The sequence below is a fragment of the Mytilus galloprovincialis genome, chromosome 5 (assembly GCF_965363235.1).
Source record: "Mytilus galloprovincialis chromosome 5, xbMytGall1.hap1.1, whole genome shotgun sequence".
Classification (NCBI taxonomy): Eukaryota; Metazoa; Mollusca; class Bivalvia; order Mytilida; family Mytilidae; genus Mytilus; species Mytilus galloprovincialis.
The window spans coordinates 88,031,818-88,057,246 of NC_134842.1; the positions used below are offsets into that span (position 1 = coordinate 88,031,818).

At 30.9% G+C, this 25,429-nt stretch overlaps 1 long non-coding RNA gene across 1 annotated transcript; it reads left to right on the forward strand.

The window, feature by feature from the left end:
- Positions 1 to 19,762: 19,762 nt before the first annotated feature.
- LOC143076634 (uncharacterized) lies at positions 19,763 to 23,287 on the forward strand. The gene is made up of 3 exons (XR_012978731.1): positions 19,763 to 19,842; positions 21,865 to 21,995; positions 22,839 to 23,287. It is a non-coding gene; the product is annotated as an uncharacterized LOC143076634 (long non-coding RNA).
- The last annotated feature ends 2,142 nt before the right edge of the window (positions 23,288 to 25,429 follow it).

The following is a 25,429-nucleotide window of genomic DNA, read 5'->3' on the forward strand; positions in this document are numbered from 1 at the left end:
GTATAGTTTAAATATATCTAATTATTTACATAAATGATATAATCATATCAACGTTACGATTATGTATATTTTTATTAGCTGCCTTCTGGTTTTTATTACAATAAAATCAAAATATACCATAGGGATATTGGAAACTCATAAGTCGACAATAAATGACAAATCCATGGTTATTAAATAATGCTTATCAAATTTAAAACAACAATTAAATTAAGAAAAAAGAATTTCTACTACTGATCAATGTGATGATTAACTCATGAGCCAATTAACTATGGAGACATTGTAAATGTTGTTAACGAGACAGCCATTACAAATTGTTGATTTGATTTAACGATTAAATATAGTTACAAGATAGAAGGAGAATATACTTTAAAAGACTAAAAAGAAATCATTGAAACATTACGAAGAGACAAACAACAGTCTACTAAACGCTTTATACATTACTCAAGATTGGACAATACAGAAAACGGGGTATTTAACTCCGTTTATCTACTTATTTTAGTTAACGGTGCCTGCAGTGCCAGTATTAGTTTAAATTCTACGTTAATTTTGCGGAAGAATGCATATTTCATTAAGGAACAAAACAAGAAGAAATGCTCGCGTAACTCTCTTCATTCATGAAAAATTGACTGACTGAGCGTTTTTCTACATCTCAATAAATTCAATGACCAGACATTGAAGAAGCAATATATTTGCTAAATGAATCGACATTGAAAACCAATGTTCACGATATTTTGTTAAATGTTGCGCTGAGTATTTTACGGTTCATTAAACTGAACTCACTCTTTCTTTTTCTTAACTGAGACAAATTAATTTGACGAAATCAGCATGTTATTGTGGTATGATGTCGCAAAAAAACACGAAGATGGCAGTTAAAACTCAAACATCAATGTATTGGTTAGATTACTTTACACATTATATCATTGATAAGAATGTATAATTAATTGGAGAGGGAATCTTTACGCCCCAAATAATACCATGTACTTTGAAGTTAAATGCAATTTAATTCGAATGTTTTCAAAATTCATCCCTTTCCAATTTTTAAAACTGAGTTAACAATTTCGTGGAAATGCTTAGACTATATGTCGTTACCTGTATTACGTGCATACGTATTTTATTTTATTTCAACGAATAAGATAACAAGAATATGTATAATTGAATAGCAAGATAAAGTTTAAACGCGCGGTCTTCATACAACAGAAATCCACATTATAGTATAAACGCGATTTTATATTTGACTTTGTATATTTCTTACACTTATTGCATACATGTAGTATAGTTTTAGTAATATAAATTTGGCTTGGCTCATTATTCATATATTTTGTTAGTGTGTTATGGTCATTTTTTGTATTCTTGTCTTTAGCACCAGATAATGTGCTTTGTCTATAAATTATCTATGTGCTATTGTGTTTTTCTTTGTTGAAATAGTTGTTTGTTTTGTAGTGATAAAAGATTATCAAACAATGATGGTGACTGCTGTAACCTATTTTTTGTAATTTTTGTACATTTTAAGTCTTTTTGCTTTGCTCACAGATTCTTATCAATATAATGGAATTTTACGAGACTGTTAAACAGGTGAGGTATTTGAATTGGTTTAAAACAAAGACAAAAATATAACAGTTGTTTTCCATTTATTTGATGTATTTGCTCTTTTTGTTTTGCCATTTGTAAGAAGACTTTCCGTTGTGAACTTTCCTGGAATTCCGTATTTGACTTTTTCTTGAACAATGTGTAAAAGTTATGTCTCTAAGAGGCTTAACAATAATGTATGACAAAGACAACAGTAGTTTACCGATGTTAAAATCTGATAATTCAATTAAGAAACAAACAAAAATTGAGGCAATTGAATTATCTCTATAATGAGCGGTCTCTGTCGAAGAAGAAACGGCGAATATAATACAACGAAGTACCAACTGATGTGTTCTTGTTTCTCAGTACATCAAAACTTAATAGTGCAACAAATGAAAACAGAATCAAACACACAAACTACAAATACACGATAGCTTTAATTTGAATGATCAAATACCAGTTACATCTCATAATATAATTTCATAAAATCTGTAACAAAAATGATGTGTCAATCGATAAATATGTGAAATTAAAAAAAGTCGAGTAACATTGTTGAATCTTAGAAAACTATGACTACAACCAAATATGCACATCCTGGTGAATATAACCAAAATATGTATAGCATCGCCTACATAATCGAATATGTCAGGAATTGTTACTATACGCCAACATCGTGGCTATAACAAAAACGTTAGTGCATCGTGATTTCAACTAAAAATATACAGCATAGTGACTATGACCCTATATGTACAGCATCGGAACTTTAACCCAATGTATACATCATCATATCGGTTGCAAACATCTGAGTCATCATGCTTGTTTGTAATCAAATGTCTTTCACATGTTCAATTACAAAGTATTACCAATACAATTTCTAAAATTTGTTTACAAATATGTTTTTCACGTAGAACATTGAATTAAGGGTAGTAGAATGCTTTTAAATTCAAGTTGAACATGTTGAATATGTTTACCCATCTGAGGTAACCTTAGATTTTCTCTGATTTTAGTAAAGATTAAGCCTTTTAAATAACAGTTCGCATCTCTTTTGAAAAAGCATTTCGAATTCCAGTTATATCAAAAGTACTATTTTTTGTATTTCGATATATATGCGGCATTACCATTGGTTAACAGACAGACAATATTTGTCTTTATTGATTTACATATATTACTTCTTCAAAAAGAATTCCCAATTCTTTATATTTCCTTGCACGTTTGTATATAAATGATGTACTTTCAATTTTCTACCAAAAGGTTCCTGAATGAAATTAAATTATATAGAATTACGAATATGATTTTAGATTAATCTGGAATTATTTGTTTATTCGTCGTAATTTATTAATCGCATTTGCAGACAGACACAAGGAAACAATCATCATAAAGCTTTATATATATCAACAACGAAAAAACATTCATTAAAACCGTGTTAAACATAATTAGCCTTACTATGAGTTGTTTCTATTTGAAAGTATTTAATGAACGAAAGCGAGAGTTCGAGCATCATTGAAAACGTGTATTGAATTGTCTGGTCGTAATAGCGTTGTTTGTCTGAAAGTCTTGCATTAATTTTGAGGAAATAGAACATTTATCCTCTTCGAAGCAAGAATTGGAAACATTTGTATGCTGAATATCACTGTAAATTGTCTTGAACAATGTGAATATTGGTAAAATGTGCATAGGACTTCTAAGGCTAAAAAACATACAATATGTTTAATTTCTGTCTTTGATTTGTTAAAAGTATAATTCAAAAAACAATAATCCTGATAATTGTTTTTTACGTATACAAGGCGCTTTATTTTCAATTGTTCAATGTTTTATCTTATCTTGAGTGCAAAAATATCTATTAATAATTAAAGTAGACGTACAGCTCTTTGTAAGAACCAGGCAGAGTGCGATACACGAAGGTTTCAAATTTTATCTATAATTGGCCTAGTAGAAGCAATACATGAATACTGCTCAAAAAATAATTTTGGGTGGGAAAATGTGAGTGGTTGCCATGGTAACGGACACACTATTTTTTGGTAAATTAGCGTGGTGAAATCTTTCAAAAATCAGCTAAATCACCACAATTCAGAGCCTGATTATGAATAGGATCATGCATTTTTCATTAATGTTCATATGTAACATTGATACAACTTGGTTTCAGCTTCATTTTAGTGAAGATTGCATGTAAACCAAATTTGTAAATTTTTTGAAAAATTTTGCCAAAAAAATGCATATTTTCAACTTTTCTGAAATTGGGATTTTTGCGAAATTATCAAATTTCTCTGGTGTTTTTCAGAAAAGTGCAAATGTGTACAGAATAGTTAACACTGTAGTTATGAAGCTGGGATACTTCTTTACCAAATTAAATTAAAAAAAAATGCGTGGGATTTTCTTTAGTTTTATCATCATAGCAACCGATTTTTTCCATGGAAACGGAGTTTTTATTTGCAGAATATTTCAGTTAAAGAGCTTAAATGTCCTGAATTGTTTTATAACCAATACGAAAATACATAAAAGCAAACGAAAACTTTAAATTACTATCGTCAAGTGTTGTTGACTTCAATTGTTACCATGGAAACACATATTATCCATAGCAACATCCTCTCTAAAACTGCATCAATATAAATTTATGTAAACAATATTTTCAAATTGGAATATGACTGCATGCTTTGCTTCACTCACAGTTCTTTTTTCTGTTCTGTTCATAAGGTTTAACAAATGTAATATATAATGCAATATTGGGGTTGGGGGTGGGGGAGGTTTAAAAATACCATAAATGTAGATTCTTGAATAGATAACGTTTTGTCGGAGAGACTGATTATAAATAGAATCATTTTTTTTTCTTCAGAAATTTCATATATATTACATGATATATCTTGATTTAAGCTTCAGAGCTTAGTTAAGTTTCGTTGTAGTTCGCTTGTCATGTTTTGGGATTTTTGTCAGATATTCGGAAACCTCAGGTTTTATTCATTTGAATGCCCTAAAATAATTGGCATTAACCCCAATTATCTTTCTATAAATCTTTTACATGTATAATGATAAGCCATCTGTAGAAGTCTTATAAAATTTCAATTATTCTTTGATAGTTTTTTGAGAATGTTATCTTGCCAATGATAAAGCTCAAGAGAGAATAGTTTCCTGCCAAAAATTCAATGGCTAATTTCTCGAAAACAAGCACATTGACCTGTATATTTTGTTTACTCTTTTGATTCCTTTATTAATCCCCTATCGATATTAAATAGTTAATTAATTTGAAACTGAGAATCGTACTTGCTTCAGATTGCAGAAACTACAACGGTTAAGTTTTATTACAACAGTTGTCATGGTAACAAATATCGTCCATAACAACATCCAATCATAAGATATATAATATGATTTTGTGTTAAAAACAGTTATAATTATGTTAATTTTCTAATTGGAATATAACTGCATGCTTTAATTTGTTTAAATCTCAGTCCTGTCTGCTCCTTGAGAAGACTCAACAAATTTGAATATATACACTGTGGCATTTTTTATACATTCGTTTGATGTAATTGAGCTTTTGATTTTGTCATTTGCTTGGAGTCTTTCTGTTTAAAATTATCCTCAATGTTCCGTATATTTGTTATATTAATTTTTCCTACAACATTTGGTTTCAATCAGGTAATCTATAATTATTCTTGATATATTACTAACAGATGATGAACTTCATGGGGATTGCAATAGCACATTCTAAATTTTGTAAAGGTCCGTATAAAATTTGAAAGTATTGCTCCGACAATATAATGTCCTTTACAAATGGGTAAAAATTAAGAAATTTTGGCAAAATTCTAATTTTCCTAGCGCAATAACTCTCAGAAATTTCAAACAGCAAAAGACCCAAATTGAAATCTTACTTATAAATATAAGCTTACAAACCGATAATAGAAACATTTGGTTTAAGCATCACGGGTAGTAAGGTCGTCATATCAAGGAGCGTTTAGTACAGTGATTTTGTCATAGTTTGGATAAGTTTGACATGGTTCATTTATGTTACTTTCCTTAACTATTGCCTCAGTTCTATTTACACGAGCAGATGAAAAGCAAATAAGATGTTTGAATCTGTATTGGAGGTCAAACGATCTACATTGGAATTATTGTTTCACGAAATTAATGCAGAATAAGCAATATATCGGAATTGCTATGGTTTGGTTAATCGATTGAAATGGTTCGCTTAAGAGTATAGAAAATTTGTTTGATAGCGCCTGTTATTGAACGAAGTTACACTATATATTTACTGCCTAAGAAGAAAAAAAGCCTGTTTAACCAAATTTAGTGGGTGTAATTGTAAAAGCGTAGATTAAGCATGTCATGTTACTTTTCGTAGGTTTTCTACAATATAATTTTAAAAGTCACTGCTCTTTTAAACTAGCTTTCGATATAGTTATACAAATCAATACAAAGCGTTGCTTCTATTTCACATAGACTCTTTTCTCCGTATGTCCATGCTTGACTCTGCCAAGGATATCATGAGCATCATCACTAGTCAAATAGTTAAAGACTTTTACTTCATGTACTTAAAAGTTGCAAAAACGTGGCAGCTAGTCAAAAACTTGTTTTTACATTTTTTCCTAGAAAACTATATATTTGTTTGTTTTTCTTTATTTTAAATTTTGAACCAGTTTATGATGAATAAGAGGAGATGTGGGGTTATAGGTCCATGATACAGTAACCCAGCTACAAAACTAACCAAAAGAAATTAAGAGGAAACAATAAGTCTTCAACCATTTATGAAACTGAATCGTTACGCGTGACATGGACAACAGTTTAAAACTTATTGATTTTAAAACTATATGCGAAATTACAATAAAAAAACTTTCAAAGTTCGTAAAAAAATGAAAGATCACAATTTCGATTTGGATTTAAGCCGACATAACGTTCAAGTTTATCAATTATTATTACGAATCAATAAAACTCTTTGTAATCAGTGTGTAATGTGTGAATCCTGAAATGCCATTTTCACTGTATCCGTGATGAATTTCTTATGTAGAAGGATAATTAACAGATGACACAATTTCAAGATTTTTGAATACAAGAAATAATATACAATATGTACTGTTTTTATGAATTCATGATAAATGTTTTTGATGCGGACCCTACAGCCATCCAGGTGTAAAATTCATACGCAGATAGATAAATATTAAGAATAGAGAGTACAAGAGTTTTGAAAGTACCTGTCAAGTTTCATTTGTAGAAAAATGTACCTTTAAACATGATTAATAATGTAGTATAACTTAACACAGGGTTTGTTGTTCAGCTTGTTGATATTGAATCAAAATTCTACTTTGTTGTTTTTGTGATGCAATTCATGTTTACTGTTGAATAATAATATCAAAATTTCATTTTCACTGTAGAGCGAATCATTACTGTTGTATATGCGATGCATTTTCACAGAAGGATTTTAATTAATTTTCATCATATTAAGTCGTAATTTAGCCGACTCTCGAACATAATTTATGAAGTCAGAAGGATTGATTATATACGCATACTCTGGGAATGAAAGTCTGAGGTAATATATTTATAAATGCTGTAAAAATGGCACTTATTGCTCATTGTTGAAGGCCCTACAGTTACTTATAGTTGTTCATTTCTGTGTCATTTTGGTCTCTTGTGAAGAGATGCCTTATTGGCAATCAGACCACATCTTCTTTTTTATATTGTCAATTCAATATTCTGTGATAATTTGAACAGACCCAGATTTATATGCAAGATTAAATATATCCTTTCCTATGACACGCCATCATTGTATACATATATCTTGGACAGCTAAAGAAGCAACCATGTGATTTTCTGATGGGGGAAGGGGGTGGGGGCTTTGATTTTTTTACATTGAGTAACTTGTAATGTTTTTCCATGCAAAATAACCTGTAATTTTTTCCAGGCAAAATAACTTGTAATTTTTAGCAGGGCCACTCAAACACAACTAATTTTCTCACGTAGTGATCCGAACCTGATACTGGAGGGTTTGGGTCCTCCCTCCCGTCTCTATGAAAATTTTGAGAATTAGACTACACTCATTTTCTTCAATAACGCATTAATATAGTTCTTTTTCCAGAAAGAAATCCGTTGTTATATAAACTAATGTGTCATTTCAAGTAACTCAGACGGATGTGTGCCATAAGAAATTAAAAATGTTCTTACAATTATTAGGGCCATATCTACCTTGCCTTACCATAAGCCAGATTAGCCCGGCTATTGCAATCCCATGAAATTCTTCATCTGTTAACGTTCAAAAATTGATTATAGATGATGAACTAGGAACAAATGCCGACCAAACGCAATTATCTTTACAAGTATCTATCAATGATTCTACTTGTATGCAACATTTAAAAAATCAACAGGCCCCCTCCCCCTTTTTCCAACCCCCCCCCCCCCCCCCGCCAACCCCAATGTTACATTATGTATTATATTTATTGAACAATCGGGAAAAAAACCCAGACAAGATTGAGAGTGAAGCAAAAAATGAATCATCTTTCAATTTGAAAATAAACACCCTCTATTTATGTATTTTTTTTAAAATAAATTTCTATTTTTGCAGTTTTTGAGGGGATGTTGCTAAGGATACTATGTGTTTCCGTGGTAACAATTGAAGTCAACAACACTTGACGATAGTAATTCAAAGTTTTCGTTAGCTTTTATGCATTTTTTAATCGGTTATAAAACAATTCAGGACATTCAAGCTCTTAAACTGCAATATTCTGCAAATAAAAACTCCGTTTCCCAGGAAAAAACGGTTGCTATGGTGATAAAACTAAAGAAAATCCCACGCATTTTTTTTATTTAATTTGTTAAAGTAGTATCCAAACTTCATAAATACAGTGCTAACTATTCTGTAAACATTTGCACTTTTCGGAAAAACACCAGAGAAAATTTGATAATTTCGCAAAAATCCCAATTTCAGAAAAGTTGAAAATATACATTTTTTCGCAAAATTTTTCAAAAAAATAAACAATTTGGTTGCCATGCAATCTCCACTAAAATGAAGCTGAAACCAAGTTGTATCAATGTTGCATATGAACATTAATGAAAAATGCATGATTCTATTCATAATCAGGCTCTGAATTGTGGTGATTTAGCAGATTTTTTTTTAAAGATTTTACCTCGCTTATCAACCAAAAAATAGTGTGTCCGTTACCATGGCAACTATTCATATTTTACCACTAAAAATTATTTTTTGAGCAGTATTCATGTATTGCTTCTACTAGGCCAATTATAGATAAAATCTGGAACCCCCCATGTTTCACATGTATATGGCACTCTGCCTGGTTCTTATAAAGAGCTGTACTTAAATACCATGAGACTAAGTGTTGTGACAATTGTTTTTTTTTTTTAACTTTTGATTTATTTATTTCCAACAATTACAACATATACATGACATATATACAATATAATACATATAAGATAAATACAATGTCATTTTTATAAATAAATCTTAATTGGAAATATTTTACATTTTCTATTGAAAAGATAAAGAAATAAAAAAAAATAATTAAAAAATAAAAAATAAATAAATAAAGAAGGAAAAAAAAAAACACAAAAGGATTATCCAGTTACATCCCTGTCTATATTATATCACATAATTATGTTGAAAAAAAAAATGAAAATTTACGAGACATATTTCTTTCGTAACAGCCATCAACACCGATCAAGTACATAACATGACAATAATATTTTCTTTAAAAAAGATTATAATTAAGTAGTCATAAGTAATTGTAACAACAACAAAAAAAGACATTAGCTGGTATTCAATAACAGTTTTTCAAAAACATTCCATCCATTGTCAAATTCAGTCATCTTTTTATTTTTAATCATGTTATATGGGTTATTGGGAAATATCTTGGATAAGTCTCCAAAAAGAAAGTTTAATTTATTCATTGGGAGACTTATTCCACTAGAAAGGAACCAGTTATCAACATCCTGTAGAAAATCTTGTACAGTATTTCAATTCCAAAATAGGTGTTCTATAGACTCATTATCTGATTTACAAAATGTACATAAAGGATCATCAGTCAATTTTATTTTAACTAAATATTGATTTGTGGCAATAATGCAATGGTTAATCCTATATTGCAACCACTGTAATTTACTATTTTTAGTAACAGCAAAAGGCAGTCTGAAAATATTTTTCCAGTTCAGATTCTGTTCACCTAAAATTTTAACCCACTTAAGCTCTCCAGTAGATATAAAGGAAGAACATTATTTCTTGTCAGTACAGAATACATATCTTTTGATCCTTTACAATGTTTTAAAAATATTTGTAGACATGATGGTATAAAAGGACAAACTAATTTGTAAGATCCTTTAGGGAAAGAGTTTGATGCCTCTTTCACTGCCGAAATAACACTGTAAAATTTAAGAAAATCTGTGTTAATGTTATATTTTTGCTTAAATTGGTCAAATGAAATATACGATCCATTTTGGTCAACTATATCATTTACAAATCTAATACCACTTTTGAACCATTCTTGATAAATTACTGATTAATGACCAATCTTAATATTATTATTCAGCCATAGTGGATTTGATAAAAATGAATCATAAGTAAAATTTCTTTCTTTTTGAATAATAATTTCCCAGGATCTTAGTACATCTTTCCAAAAATGGTTGTTAACTGTCATATACAGTTGTCTAATAAAATCAACACCACAACTAAACAACTTTCTTTTATCTATATTTGACATGAAAATATTTTGCCATTAACTATCTCTCTGCAAAATCCTCCTAATCCATGTTGATTTAAGTGCTGTAATGAACATATTCAAATAAAGCATTTTCAAACCTCCCTCCAAATAATCTTTGATTAGAATATCCTTCTTAACTCTATGTATAGATGAGTTCCATATGTATGAATAAATAAGTTCATTTATTCTCTTAATAATATCATCTGAAGGATTTGGCAGAAAGATAATGAGATGGTTTACAATAGGCAAGACTAGAGTTTTAATCACAGTTATTCTACCTATAACAGTTGGATTCCTTTTAGACCATTGATTGAAAGTATTTTTAATCTGTGCAAGTCTTTCAGAATAATTAATCTTAACAATTTTTTCAAGATCTACATCAAAATTGATTCCTAGTAATTTAAAAGAAGTTTCACCCCAGGACAGATTTCTGTTAGGGCATAAAGTATCTGTACTATATTTTTTGCTCCCAAACCAAATAACTTGTGTTTTTGTGAAGTTAATATTCAGTACAGATATTTTTGCAAACCAGTCTAATTGTTATAATGATTCTTGTAAAGATTTTTCACTCCCATCCAAAATCAAAGAGGTGTCATCAGCAAATTGTGACAATTTATGCTCAACCCGTGTGACCTCTATACCACTAATGTCACTTTTCCCCCTTATTTTCAATGCTATAATCTCAACACATAAAATAAAAAGATATGGAGACAGGGGTCCCCCTGTCTACAACCTCTTCCAATAGTAAAATAATCTGAAAGGTTCCCCCCTGGATGACAGCAGAGTTGATATTATTGAAAAAAAACTTTAACCCAATTGATGATGGATTCGCCAAAATTGAAAAATTTCAAAACATTTATCAAAAAGTCCCATGATATTGAATCGAAAGCTTTTTCGAAATCAATCAAAAGTAATAACCCTGAACTGAGAGCAGAATAAAAAAGGAAAAAACCAATTTTCCTCTTTTTTCACTCTAATTTCTGACAAGTGCAATTAGAGGCTAAATTTGGACCAGAACGTAATAAATTTATTCTATAACCCATGTATTTGAGAAAAAATCATGAAAAACAAAGACAATTCTGTTATATTAGTATTTATTTGTTACATTTCAAAATAAATTTATACTGAATTCTACACTTAGCTGTCCATTTTTAGTCAACTCTCTGTAAAGGATGCAACATAGAATAAATGTATTCTAAATGCATGGTGCTTTATGTATATGATCATTTATAAAATAAATTTATTATATAGAGCCTTAATATCTATTATTAGTTCGAGAAAATCATAGAATACATTTATTCTACATTTAATGTGATTTATGATTATAATAATATATAAAATAAATTTATTTTGAAAGTAAAGTAATCTGTATGGTGAGGTTGAGACACAGAATAAAATTATTCTATGTTCAATGTGATTTTTGTCTTGTATAATAATATATAAAATAAATTTATTCTGAAAGTACAGTTATTATATTAAGGTGGAGACACAGAATAAACTTATTCTACATTCAATGTGGATTAAAAGTATTATGATATATAAAATAAATTTATTTTGATAGTACAGTAATTATGTTAAGGTTGAGACACAGAATAAATTTATTCTGGTTATGAAAATATATAAAATTTGTTTAGGAAAAAATACACTGATCTTTATGAATTGTTTAGGCTACATAGAATAATTTTATTTTAAACCAGCGGTGTTTTTGATAATATTTGATATGTTCACATAATTTTACCTTGAAAATACATTTAGGTCAGAAAAAAATGTGTTCCTATATAATTTTCTATCTTTCATGTCTATTTACATGTAAGATTCATAAAAATGTACTTTATTTGAAGTTGCGATGTGACTGTTTATATATATCTGCTATCAACAATGCAAAAGGACACTCCCTTGAAATATGAAAACATTAATTTCTTCTGCTGATTTTGTTATGTGGGACTGAATAGAAATACTGTGCAGCAATTTTAATAAAAACAAAATAGCAATATATAAATGTCAAATAAACAGATAAGAAATAGTAAAAGTTCAACAGGTTTTTCTTAAATTGAAAATATATCTGTTTTTTTAAAACATGTCTCTCTCTGTAGATGCACGTGCTAAAAATTGTCTTTTTTCTTGCTTCTTGATAGGCCTGATCTGAAAGAAATAACGACAAATTCAAAACAATTTCAACCATACCAAAATTTATAATCTTTGATAAAGAAATTGTCTGTCTTTCTTTTAATCTTACTTATGATGTCCATTTTGCTTATATAATATTATTCACTCTCTTTATTGTAATTAATAATAGTCTTCCTCTGTGTTGAAGTCCGTACTTTGACCTATGATGATTTACTCTTATAAATTGTGACTTGGATGGAGAGTTGTCTCATTGGCACCTATAGCACATCTTCTTATATCTATTGCCTCTGGATACAGCAAGATAAAGATAGCTATGCTATGCACTTGAACAGTAATTATTGATTTTTAATTTATACAATAAATGGATTAACTTACAGTAACTCATTAAACTTTTACAATTTAAAAGTCAACAATCTATCAAATTAAAACCTCATTATTACATACCTAATCTTCATCTTCAGAGACACTGAATAAGTCAGGACTGAATAACAATCTAGTCTTTTTTGCTGGTGTTTCATAACAGTTTTCTCACTTTACAAGAAATATTTGAAGTTTAAAATGCAGGAACACTTACTCTGTTATTGTTTTTCTTCAGGTATATTTCTTTATTTTTATCAGGATTGGTATGTATCATTCCCAACTTCCTGAATATGCATGTAATATTTGCCATTGGACATTCAGCCAGTCATGATCAATCAATCAATCAATCAATCATAGAGTCTTAAAACAGATGAGTGGTTCATGCCTAGGAGACAGCGAACTGAATACACAAATAATAATTAAAATCAGGTTTCATTAAGTCTTAAACAAAACACAGGACTGGTGTTAACAATACTTTTACCTATCCCATTTAACATACCAGAAAACAAGTAAGACATGTTCCAAAAGGAACAGCAGCTTCCTCAGGTAAAAATGTGAGTAATGTACCCAACACATTCTCCCTTCAACAAAATATTCATTTTCCTCTCAAAACGTTAAAGATGCGCGTTCAGCACTCTGATACAAAAATATATTGAAATTTAGGTACATGTACTTTAGTCAACACTTTACACATTTTATTACCAAAATATGAGTGTAAATGTCTCGCCTTTGTCTTACTTATCATTGAAATCATATTGAAAGTCTTTAGTACAATTATCAGGTATACTTAACTTTATCAATGCACAACTACAATGTATGACACAACTAAAAATTGTCCAATGAACCATAAAAATGAAGTCGAAGTCAATTGAGACCTGTCAGACGGACATTTCCAGCTGACAATGATTCCATACATGATACACCCTATATAGTGGTGCTACTGTTTAAAGTATCTGAGAAATAGACCAAACCACAAACACTATACATTGGCCAATGAACCATGAAATTGAGGCCAAGGTCAGACGGAACCTGTCGGGTGGATATGTACACCTTACAATCATTTCATTACTAGTTATAGTATCTAGATACGGTCTTGCTTAAGTTACTTTATTTTTGATAAATGATCCATGGAATAAGGTCGAGGTCAGGTTAACCCTACATGTACCTAGCTGGCGAATATGTAAATGTTGATAGGAACCCATATACCAAACAAAGTTATCATATTACTCATAATAAGTGAGTTTTTCATTTAACAAAACAAAATGTATCAAGCAGTTACTGAACCATGAAAATGAGGTTGCCGGGACAATGACATATGACAGAAGGAAATTTCGTAACATAAGGTATGAAGCATTTAGATTGTCTAACTTATAAAATATAATGCTTCAAACAAATAGTGTACACCATCGTCGCCGCCGTTGCTTGGTTGCAATACCTACCATGCCATGTCTCGCATACAGGCGAAAAAAAAACCCAAATCACTGCACAACAGACATCAACGTTTCATATAAACCTCTGAAGAAAGAGATACCTTTCTGAGAAATTTTTTTTCCTGAAAGGACCCTTTAATTTGTATTCATGCTGGACTATATTTCTTCCAGAGTTTAATCGTTAATACACATGATATATATGCTACACTTTTACTATTTTATATAATATTTATGAAAAATTTACTATTGTTAAAGTGTGTACATTTCCTTCGAGATACAATGTATATTATTTACCATTTAAAATTCCTTGCAGTCAGAATTAATACATTTTTTAAAAAAATATTCGAAAATGCCTGCCCATAACAAGTATTAATTTGATGACCATTCGGGCATTCATTTGAGAAGAAAAATTCGACTGAGGTGTGCTTTTTCAGGGAGGTTCTTTTAGTTCGAAAAGGACATCTGTGGTCTACTAAAACAGTGCATAGTTATGAAAATTTGTCAACAGAAGGCATGAAAGGCTTATAATATCTATGTTAATATATAAATACATAAAATAAATACTTACAAACTTCTGTTGTCTAACCTGATATGTTCCTGGTGCCGTTTCAACCACGACAAATACAATACACAAACGGACATTGAATCGTCGCTCCTAATCTTTGAATAACATTTGAAACAGACCTTTCCTCCATGTACTAACTCGAATAATTCAGCACCCCCTATCCACTACTTTTCTCGAGGAAATGGTTCATGGAGTGATCGAAGTGATCGTAATATAAAGACTGGATTATTCGGGTTATCTATGTACTGACAAATATATTAAGATAGAGTCAAATGCACACGCTGTGAATTTATTATGTAATTTCCGTCGTTTGTTTGTCATTATCTATCGCGCGAAATTTTACTTTCGGATGTTTATAATTCATTAGGTTTATATGATCACGATGGCTACAGTATGTGGTCATTAAAATATGATATGGGTAATTAGCATATGATAACAAATCGTGTTTGAAGAAAGAATCGTAAGATTTAATATAACAATTATCTTTTTCGTTTAGTTCTTAAAATTAAAAATCATTTACCTTATTAAAAAAAATCGAAGTTTTGAATATACCAATATTTTTTTTTTGTATAGGAACATTTATTCCATAGAAAAACAAAAGAATATTGGGTATTGATCCGTGACACAAAATGAATATAAGCACATTATAAAACACATACACAAAATAAGCAAAGGAACGCGCTTTAATTGCTCAAAGTCATATTAAACCTTCAACATGCAACAAAAAGGATCTCACCACACTGCAAATGTAAGACGACCACTAGCAACAGCCAGAGCGAAATAGTTTGCAAAAACAATTTGAATAGACTTCGTAAGATGTTACACCACCATTTTGGGCACGTTCAAAAAGGAAAGAAGTACGTATTTAAAACAAAGTAGTTCTTACGTATTTAAATCAAACTTTATTATATGCAGAATAATTTTTTGTAAGTTATATAGATATCAAATGAAGGGGTAAGGACTGCTGATCCTTGTAGAACACACACATTTGACAGATGAATACAAATGATACAAATAGTTATGAATTAATTCTATAAAATTGAGGGCGTATATTGCCTGTTACTCCGATATGAAGTACCTAGTTGGTGTATCCAAAGTTATAATATAATTAGTACAGTCTGATGTGTAAATAATGGTATACTTATCCCCCATATATATATTTGCATGCTGTTTTTTTTTTGTGTTGACGTCCGAAATACTGCACTGTAGACTTACAGTTAGGGTTTTTTTTTGCTTGTGAGAGAAACATGTTTAACCCCGCCACATTATTTATGTATGTGCCTGTCCCAAGTCAGGAGCCTGTAATTCAGTGGTTGTCGTTTGTTTATGTGTTACATATTTTTCGTTCATTTTTTTACATAAATAAGGCCGTTAGTTTTCTCGTTTGAATTGTTTTACATTGTCTTATCGGGGCCTATTATAGCTGACAGTGCGGTGTGGGCTTTGCTCATTGTTGAAGGCCGTACGGTGACCTATAGTTGTTGATGTCTGTGTCATTTTGGTCTTTTGTAGATAGTTGTCTCATTGGCAATCATACCACATCTTCTTTTTTATATTAGCTTATTGTTCCTGCTTTCCGTAAAAAAAGAATGGCTTTTCCATGATATTATATGTTACATTGCTCCTACCAAACAAATAATGAAGGTTAAGAAAACATTCATTTATATGTAATGAAAGCATTTGAAGACTGGTACAATTGAAGTTAGAATAATGTGTCTTGGCAGAGTGGCATGTCTTCTTACAAAGTTATTTGTATCTTCTGAAAAAAACGCGTCAAAAAATCTGACGCAGTTTGTCTAGTACAAAACGTGTAAATAACATAAAGCATGTTGTCATTCTGGGTGTATGTATGTAAAAGCTACCACTGGACATCAGACATCGTTATTATCGTCATCCTCATCATTCTTTATATAAATAATGACCGGAGTATCTTATGGTAAAAAGGGACATAAAAAAGTGGTTAAAACTTTGCTCCATCATAGTTATCAATCTAAATAAATATAATTCTCTAATTTCGTTATTCTCTTATAAAATACAAGCACTATCATGGTTCTGGAATGATTTATCCGGGTTATTGTTTCATATGTAAATTTTAAAATAATAAATGGCGAATTAACTAAAAAAATATATAAACTATGAAAGAACGAAGCACTTACTTCAAAGTTGATTAAACCCGCGGGGATTTCAAGAAAGCTTTTTACACAAGACAAAGTTATTGAAGAGATTTCATTACGAACCTATCGATGCCACTGCTGGTGGACGTTTCGTCCCCGAGGGTATCACCAGCCCAGTAGTCAGCACTTCGGTGTTGACATGAATATCAATTATATGGTCATTTTTATAAATTTTCTGTTTACAAAACTTTGAATTTTTCGAAAAACTAAGGATTTTCTTACCCCAGGAGTAGATTACCTTAGCCGTATTTGGCACAACTTTTTGGAATTTTGGGTCCTCAATGCTCTTCAACTTTGTATTTATTTGGCTTTTTGAACTATTTTGATCTGAGCGTCACTGATGAGTCTTATGTAGACGAAACGCGCGTCTGACGTATAAAATTATAATCCTGGTACTTTTGATAACTATTTACACCACTGGGTCGATGCCACTGCTGGTGGACGTTTCGTCCCCGAGGGTATCACCAGCCCAGTAGTCAGCACTTCGGTGTTGACATGAATATCAATTATATGGTCATTTTTATAAATTTTCTGTTTACAAAACTTTGAATTTTTCGAAAAACTAAGGATTTTCTTACCCCAGGAGTAGATTACCTTAGCCGTATTTGGCACAACTTTTTGGAATTTTGGGTCCTCAATGCTCTTCAACTTTGTATTTATTTGGCTTTTTGAACTATTTTGATCTGAGCGTCACTGATGAGTCTTATGTAGACGAAACGCGCGTCTGGCGTATAAAATTATAATCCTGGTACTTTTGATAACTATCTACTGGATTTATTGTTATTTTGTTCAAGTCCTGAATATGCACGTAATTTTAGCCACATCACGTTCAGCAAACTTAAAAATCGTCTCCTTATTTTTTTTTTATCTGAAAACGAAGAAAGCTCATTTAGTCGAGGGTTTCGTTGTATAATTAATCAAGCCCCCCCCCCCCCCCCCCCCGTAGTATCTTTGTCCGCACTGATGCCGTTTCCTCCTTCGACTCACTAAAAATCGAGGTATATTAGTCAAGTTACCGCCACTGGATATGAAGCATGTACAATGTACAGATTTATCATTAGCTTTGAAGAGAATGGGATACCAAACAACATATCCATATTTTTGTTTCGCCTATATATTTTTAGCCTTAAAGTTCTTTTACATATTTTTAAATTGTTGAAATTTCTATTACAATTAATGCACTTTTGATTATAAGTTGAAACAATATATATATAATTAATTATATATAATATTACCTTAAAAACACATGCACAAGATTTTTTGTTTCTTGATCTTTTCGTTTTTAGGGGCCTGAGGTTATGATGGTTCAAACCTCGCACATGGCAGTTGCGTTCAAATGCAATCTTAAAAAATAAAGTTGAGAATGGAAATGGGGAATGTGTCAAAAAGACAACAACCCGACCATAGCACAAACAACAGCAGAAGGTCACCAACAGGTCTTCAATGCAACGAGAAATTCCCGCACCCTGAGGCGTCCTTCAGCTGGCCCCAAACAAATATATATACTATCAGTGACAATGAACGCCATACTAAACTTCAATTTGTACACAAGAAACTAAAATTAAAAATAATGCAAGACTAGCAAAGGCCAGAGGCTCCTGACTTGGGACAGGCGCAAAAATGCGGCGGGGTTAAACATGTTTATGGGATCTCAACCCTCCCCCTATACCTCTAGCCAATGTAGAAAAGTAAACGCATAACAACAGGCACATTAAAATTCAGTTCAACAGAAGTCCGAGTCTGATGTCAGAAGATGTAAACAAAGAAAATAAACAAAATGACAATAATATACAAATAAAAACAGACTACTAGCAGTTAACTGACATGCAAGCTCCAGACTTCAATTTAACTGATTGAAAGATTATGTCTTCATCATATGAATATCAGGCACTATCCTTCCCGTTAGTGGTTTAGTATCATTTATTTAGTAATGATTCTTTATGTCGTAACTACAATTCCGTTCCCTTTTCAGGAATGTGACCCGCCGAATTATTACAAAATCGATTGATTGACAGACTGTTGGTTGCTTAACGTGCAGTGTCAAATAGTTCATGCATGCATGCACGGAACGAGAAGCTATTTTAAAACAATACATACCATGGGGAACCTGTAATAAGGGTAGACCGGGATGAAGTGCGGTAAGCTTTTTATAAATCTTTAAAAACAAATAAAAGAAAGGATAAGACAAAATGGTACACATTCTCAAACGCCTATTTATCGGTAATAATACTTGAGGGTCTTGTTGGAGTTGATAGAATATCGAATCACGGGACTGGGAAACGCAGAATAAAGGACAAAACATATAGCATATACAAAAAAAATATAAAGAATAGAAAATAAAAGGATTATCAAATAGAGAATAATGAGCAAAATTATAAAGAATAGAAATAATGTTTTAAAAATTAAAAGAATACAAAATCGATGGACCATCCATCCAGACCATTATACTTTTGTAGTTGTCCATTTTTGATTAACATATTATTTTATTAGAATGATATAAAATGACCACACATTAATAACCTCTATGAAATGACACAGATTCAAATAATTTACAATCTTCGATTTGTTTAATTCATGTTAGCAAACAAGTGCCGCATATCTATCTGAAGTTGTTAAAATAATTATTGCTAATTATAACAAACGCGGCTTAACAGCCTTATCATTTTATGTAATGCACGCGTACGTTGATTGTAGGCCCCTAGTGTTACCACATGCCGAGAAGACTTCAAATGGAAACACAAGATAATTAATGACAAGACGTAGGACACTGATCTGTAATTTTGTATGATTTGATCACTTGGTATTTCTCTCTATGTACGTGCAATGAAGATGACAGACAAGTGGAAATTAAAAGGAGGGAAGACAAGTTGAACATAGACGGGGATAGTTTTCCAGTTTCGTTTATGAAACATTCATCACAGTTCAAGAAATTGGAGGTTAATTTTGCTCAGTATACTAGAGGTGGGATTGGGTGTGGGGTCAAGGATACTGGGATCCCCTCATAGATCCCCGACATATATGCTCAATGCATACTAGACGTTTTACAAGTCTCTGCGTATGCCCCTTTTCAAATCCTCGATCGATCTGCATCTGCGAATATCAATTTGCATATTTATCTACGATATTACTATTACTAGATTTATTTCACTTGACTGGGCGGAGTTTAAGAAGTTCGCTTATTTAAGACCAGTCCATCTATAGACAGGAGTTTTGGGATAAGATCATCAATGAAGTGTCCAGTTATTCGTCTCATATCATACACTCAGTTCTTTTGTATATGCGTTTGGTGACACTGATTAGTGATTAGAATTCAATAATAATTATAACGACAATCATCCTTATCACACACATCTTCAAATAGACTGTCCTTATGCGAATTAAAACATAAGCTCCGCCCGATCAGTTGAAAAAAACGTTGGTAAATATACATCAGAATATCGATCATTCCATAATAAACAAGAACAATTTGGAATATAACATTTATGGAACGCCACAACTGCCTATGATAACGATAATCATATCATTAAGGAAAGAGGTATATCATGAAGCAAATTAAATTAAATGTTCATTCTATAACTAAATTTATCTATACTACTCTGACAATTTGTTATATCACTAAGATAAATTAATATACTGCAAGTGTGGACACAGATCAGTGTGGATAGTATGTTTGGATGTTTGACAGTGTTTTGTATGACAAAAGAAGTTCTATGTTTTTCCCATTGGTTTCTATATTATTAACTATGTTGCATAATATGACAACCAACCTGAGCATTGGGAGAGTTGTTTATTTTATATTTAGTTTTTTTATGTTCAAGACAGGCATACAAGAGCTCGAGACACTAATTGCATCAATTACCAAATGATTATGTCAGATAGAGTATGTTCCACATTCTTGATTTTGGATATATTTTGAAGCTAGTAGAAGAGGAACACATAACAAGTTAATTTTTTCATGGTGTGATTTTTTTTTATATTGAAGATGGTAGCTGAAAACATGTATTTGCTTACTATTTGTATGGTTCTATTTATATTACTTTGTGCAGAATCAACATTATCATAAGTAAAAGATTTCGTTTAAATGTCGAAATTGTTTAGTTTTTAGTAATTAATTTACTCAGATTAGAAGACATTAGTAATGACAATGCCTGACATGATGCTTGGGGCTAGATGAGACTCAGTTGTATTGTTAATTACCCCCCACCTTTAAATATCCCTGACTCCGACTCTGAAGACTATGCCTTAAAACAAGGAATTGTATATTTAAATATAATGATTCCATGCTTAAAGTGAAGAATATATATAAAAGATTGGGTGCATGTTTTCTCTTTTTAATTCATAAGTTTGAACGTAAATTTATTAGATACATATTATTTATTATCTTTTAATTATTATGATAGTAATAATGTTTCTAATTTGTAATCTCATTATTATTTACTACGGGTGAAAGTTGAAGTAATCTTTAAACATTTAAAAAATTAAATGTTCACTTTCTTCACGCTTAGTCTTAGAACAGCTGTTAGGACACACTAGCTATGAAATTGTTGCATAGAAAGATGGAACATGTACCTTATTTGAGCAAAAAGTGAAAGATACCCAGGGGCGGGACCAGCCATTTTTAAAAGAGGGTTCTAAACATTTGTTCCAATTTAAAACCATTGATCGTCAAAAAAGGGGGCGTTCAAAGCACGGAACCCTAACTGGCTCCGCCACTGAATCCAAAGGATATTTATACTCATAAGTCTATGAAACAATAAAACACCATTGCGAAAAACAAATAAACGACCAATAGACTATTTTATGTAAAAACTAGTTTTGAACATTTTCATAAGTACCTAAAGAACTGTACTCACACTCTTATGAAATCTGTTTGGCACACAGAACAATTGACAAAAAGTCTCCATCTTCATGGATAATATGACCATTTCAGTCAAAATATAATACGCTGTTCTTTATAGGTCACCAGACACTTCTATCAAAAGGAATTTATAAAGAAACACAAAAGTTTAGAAGGCAGACAAAATGACAGAAGTTACTACAACCGCAGAGAACATTAGTGAAGGATACATTTTGAGAAAAATCTACAGAGGTAATTTAAAAGATTAAACTTTTAACTGGCTTGCAAGAAATATCTTAGAATGCTGAAATTAAGAATCACAATTGTTGTTTTATAAAAAGTGTTCTTTCTTATCTCATCGCAAAAGGTTTTGAAAGTGCTAATATAATTCATATTTTGACAATTGTAGTTCGGCCGGAATTGTTATTAGTGAATTAAAAGTCATTATTTTAAGAATGCGTGCAATGTATCGGTTACTCTATGAAAAGGAATATATTATGAATTTTAGAGCGAGGGCCTGATATGTGATGTGCAGTTGTACAATCATTTGCATATCTTATTTATACGGTGATCAGATCCGGCTGCTCCTTTAGTCCTTGTACATCTCTCTGAAACATTTGCTTACTTTACAAGTTACAGTTCGTTTTTGACAAGGTTAGTGTAAGATGTTGCATGGGTGGCATAACTTTTACCATCTTGAGTTATGCCCATTTATAAACATAAAAATTGCTGGATTTTTCGCTTCTGTTCTCTAACTTTAGTTTGCCTCAAGCAAATGTAATAAATCGTATACACAATGCATATTACCATAAAACACAGATCAAGGTTTAAATTGAGTGGCATCAATTCTACCGTTCTTGAGTTAAGGCCATTTATAAACATAAAAAATGCTGATTTTTTCGTTTCCGTTCACTAACTTTAGTTTGCCTCAACCGAATGTTAAAATCACAAATCAGTCTTAACTACTTTAATCGTGTACATGTATCTGAATGTGGAAGTTGACACGTGTATATTTACGAGCGGGGGCATTTGCAGCTCATAGACACATTTTCCAATTTTTTTTATATGCACTGTATTTTTTATTTGATCTTTCAGATAGCTTTGGTTGAACGGAATAATGGAAACATGTATTTGGGAATATTAGAAGATAAAATGTTGACATTTACAAAGATAATTGTTCGAAAAGTTAAGAAGAGTTTGAAGATGAATAATTCCAACTACAGATCTGTATGTCACTAAAAGATCAGATTACTTAACGATTAGTACCAGTTGCATTATAACGAAGCTTGTCTCTTGTGTGAAAAAAAAACCCAAAATTATTCTAACAGATGACCAGTGACAAAACATTGAACAAAATCTTCAGGATTATATAAGCAAACAAAAAAGACTTAGATGTATTTTTGAACTGTTTGTATGCCATCACATGACAAATCGAAACGATAAGGAAATTTATTTTTGGCCATATAGCAATTCTATTGTTTTACATGCATTCTGAACTGTTCCGCTAGAATATTTGTGATAAGATAAACTGGACAGAATTTTTTTTTTTTGGGGGGGGGGATAATTTTCACTCATTACAGATTTCAGAAATTGAAAAAGAAAATTTCAAATATCATGTTGCCAAAAAAAAAAGAGGGGCAAGGGTATATTTTTTGGGGGGTGAGGGTTCAAATAGCAACGGCATAGTGTATTGCACAAAAGCATAAAAAAAGAGGTAAATTTATTTATTTATTTTTATTTTTTTTTTGGGGGGGGGGGGGGCAATTCGCAACAGCATAGTGTATTGCACAAAAGCCAAAAATTAAATATAAATTCAAATGATATAACCAATTCTAAGTTTTTTGGCTACAGTTATTCTGTGTCAGAAACCTATATTGCATCAAATATTTAATTACAATCCAAATTCAGACCTGTATCATGCACGAACATTGTGTCCATTTTTGTCCCAAATGTTTAGGATTTGACCTCTGCGGTCGTATCCAGCTGCGCTTGGCGAAGCAATTTATTGTATCAGTTTGTCTGTAATAGATAAGACCGATGGAATTTTCTTTTAAATTATTTTAATTTTTTATCATGAGATATTTTTAAGATTATTTTTATATAGAACAAAATTCATATTGAATGTAGAATAAATTAATTCTGTGTCTCAGCCATACAGATAACTTCACTTCAAAATAAATTTATTTTATATTTTATCATAATCCGAAATCGCATTGAAACTAGAATAAATTTATTCTGTGTCACAGCTTCACCATACAGATAACTTTACTTCAAAATAAATTTATTTTATATATTATTATAATCCGAAATCGTATTGAATGTAGAATAAATTAATTCTGTGTCTCAGCCTCACCATACAGATAACTTTACTTCAAAATAAATTTATTTTATATTTTATTATAATCCGAAATCGCATTGAAACAAGAATAAATTTATTCTGTGTCACAGCCTCACCATACAGATAACTTTACTTCAAAATAAATTTATTTTATATATTATTATAATCCGAAATCGCATTGAATGTAGAATAAATTTATTCTGTGTCTCAGCCTCACCATACAGATAAATATTATCATAATCATAAATGACATTGAATGAAGAATAAATTTATTATGTGATTTTCTCGAACTAATAATAGATATTATGGCTCTATATAATAAATTTATTTTATACATGATCATATACAGTAAGCACCATGCATTTAGAATAAATTTATTCTATGTTGCATCCTTTACAGAGAGTTGACTAAAAATGGACAGCTAAGTGTAGAATTCAGTATAAATTTATTTTGAAATGTAACAAATAAATACCAATATAACAGAATTGTCTTTGTTTTTCATGATTTTTTCTCAAATACATGGGTTATAGAATAAATTTATTACGTTCTGGTCCGAATTTGGCCTCTAATTGCACTTGTCAGAATTAAGAGTGAAAAAAGAGGAAAATTTCATTTCGAAGATTTATTTCCCTTTTTTCGTCTTGCTTTTTTTTATAGCTTGAATATGAAATTGTCTTCCCCCTAATTTCCATAAGAAGAGTCTCAAGCAAAAGCTGACAGTTAATTCTAAAATAAATGTCTAATTATCTATTTTGTCAATATTTTCCATATTATAACCTAAGCACAATATTGTTTTTTCACTTCCTAAATTTTTTGCTTAATAGTATTTATATAGTCTATATCATATAATAAAGAGTTGTTAAACTTCCACAAACCTTTTCCCCTAATGAAAGGGTTTAATTCTAAATCTAGCAAAATCATACAGTGATCTGACCGATACCTTGGAAGCACATTACAATTTTTTAAAATGTTTAAAAAGTTTTCAGTGAGAAGAAAAAAGTCTAATCTAGCCTGTTTAAAAAAATTTCTCTTCCTCCAAGTGTATCGCTGTACATCTGGAAAAAGTTCTCTATACGGGTCTATCAAATTTCTTTCTTCAATAAATTCCAATACTTTTCCCCTAGCTTTCGGATTGTTAATATTCACATAGTTGCAATAATCTATACATGGGTTTTGGACAAGATTGAAATCACCACAAATAACAAAGTATCCATTTTCAAAATCATCAATAACAGACATAATATTAGAAAAAATCAGGATTGTCTGTATTTGGTCCGTATAGACATACAAGAGTTATCTTTCTATTTTCTACAAGAATATCTAAAATTAAATAGTTGCCATTTATATT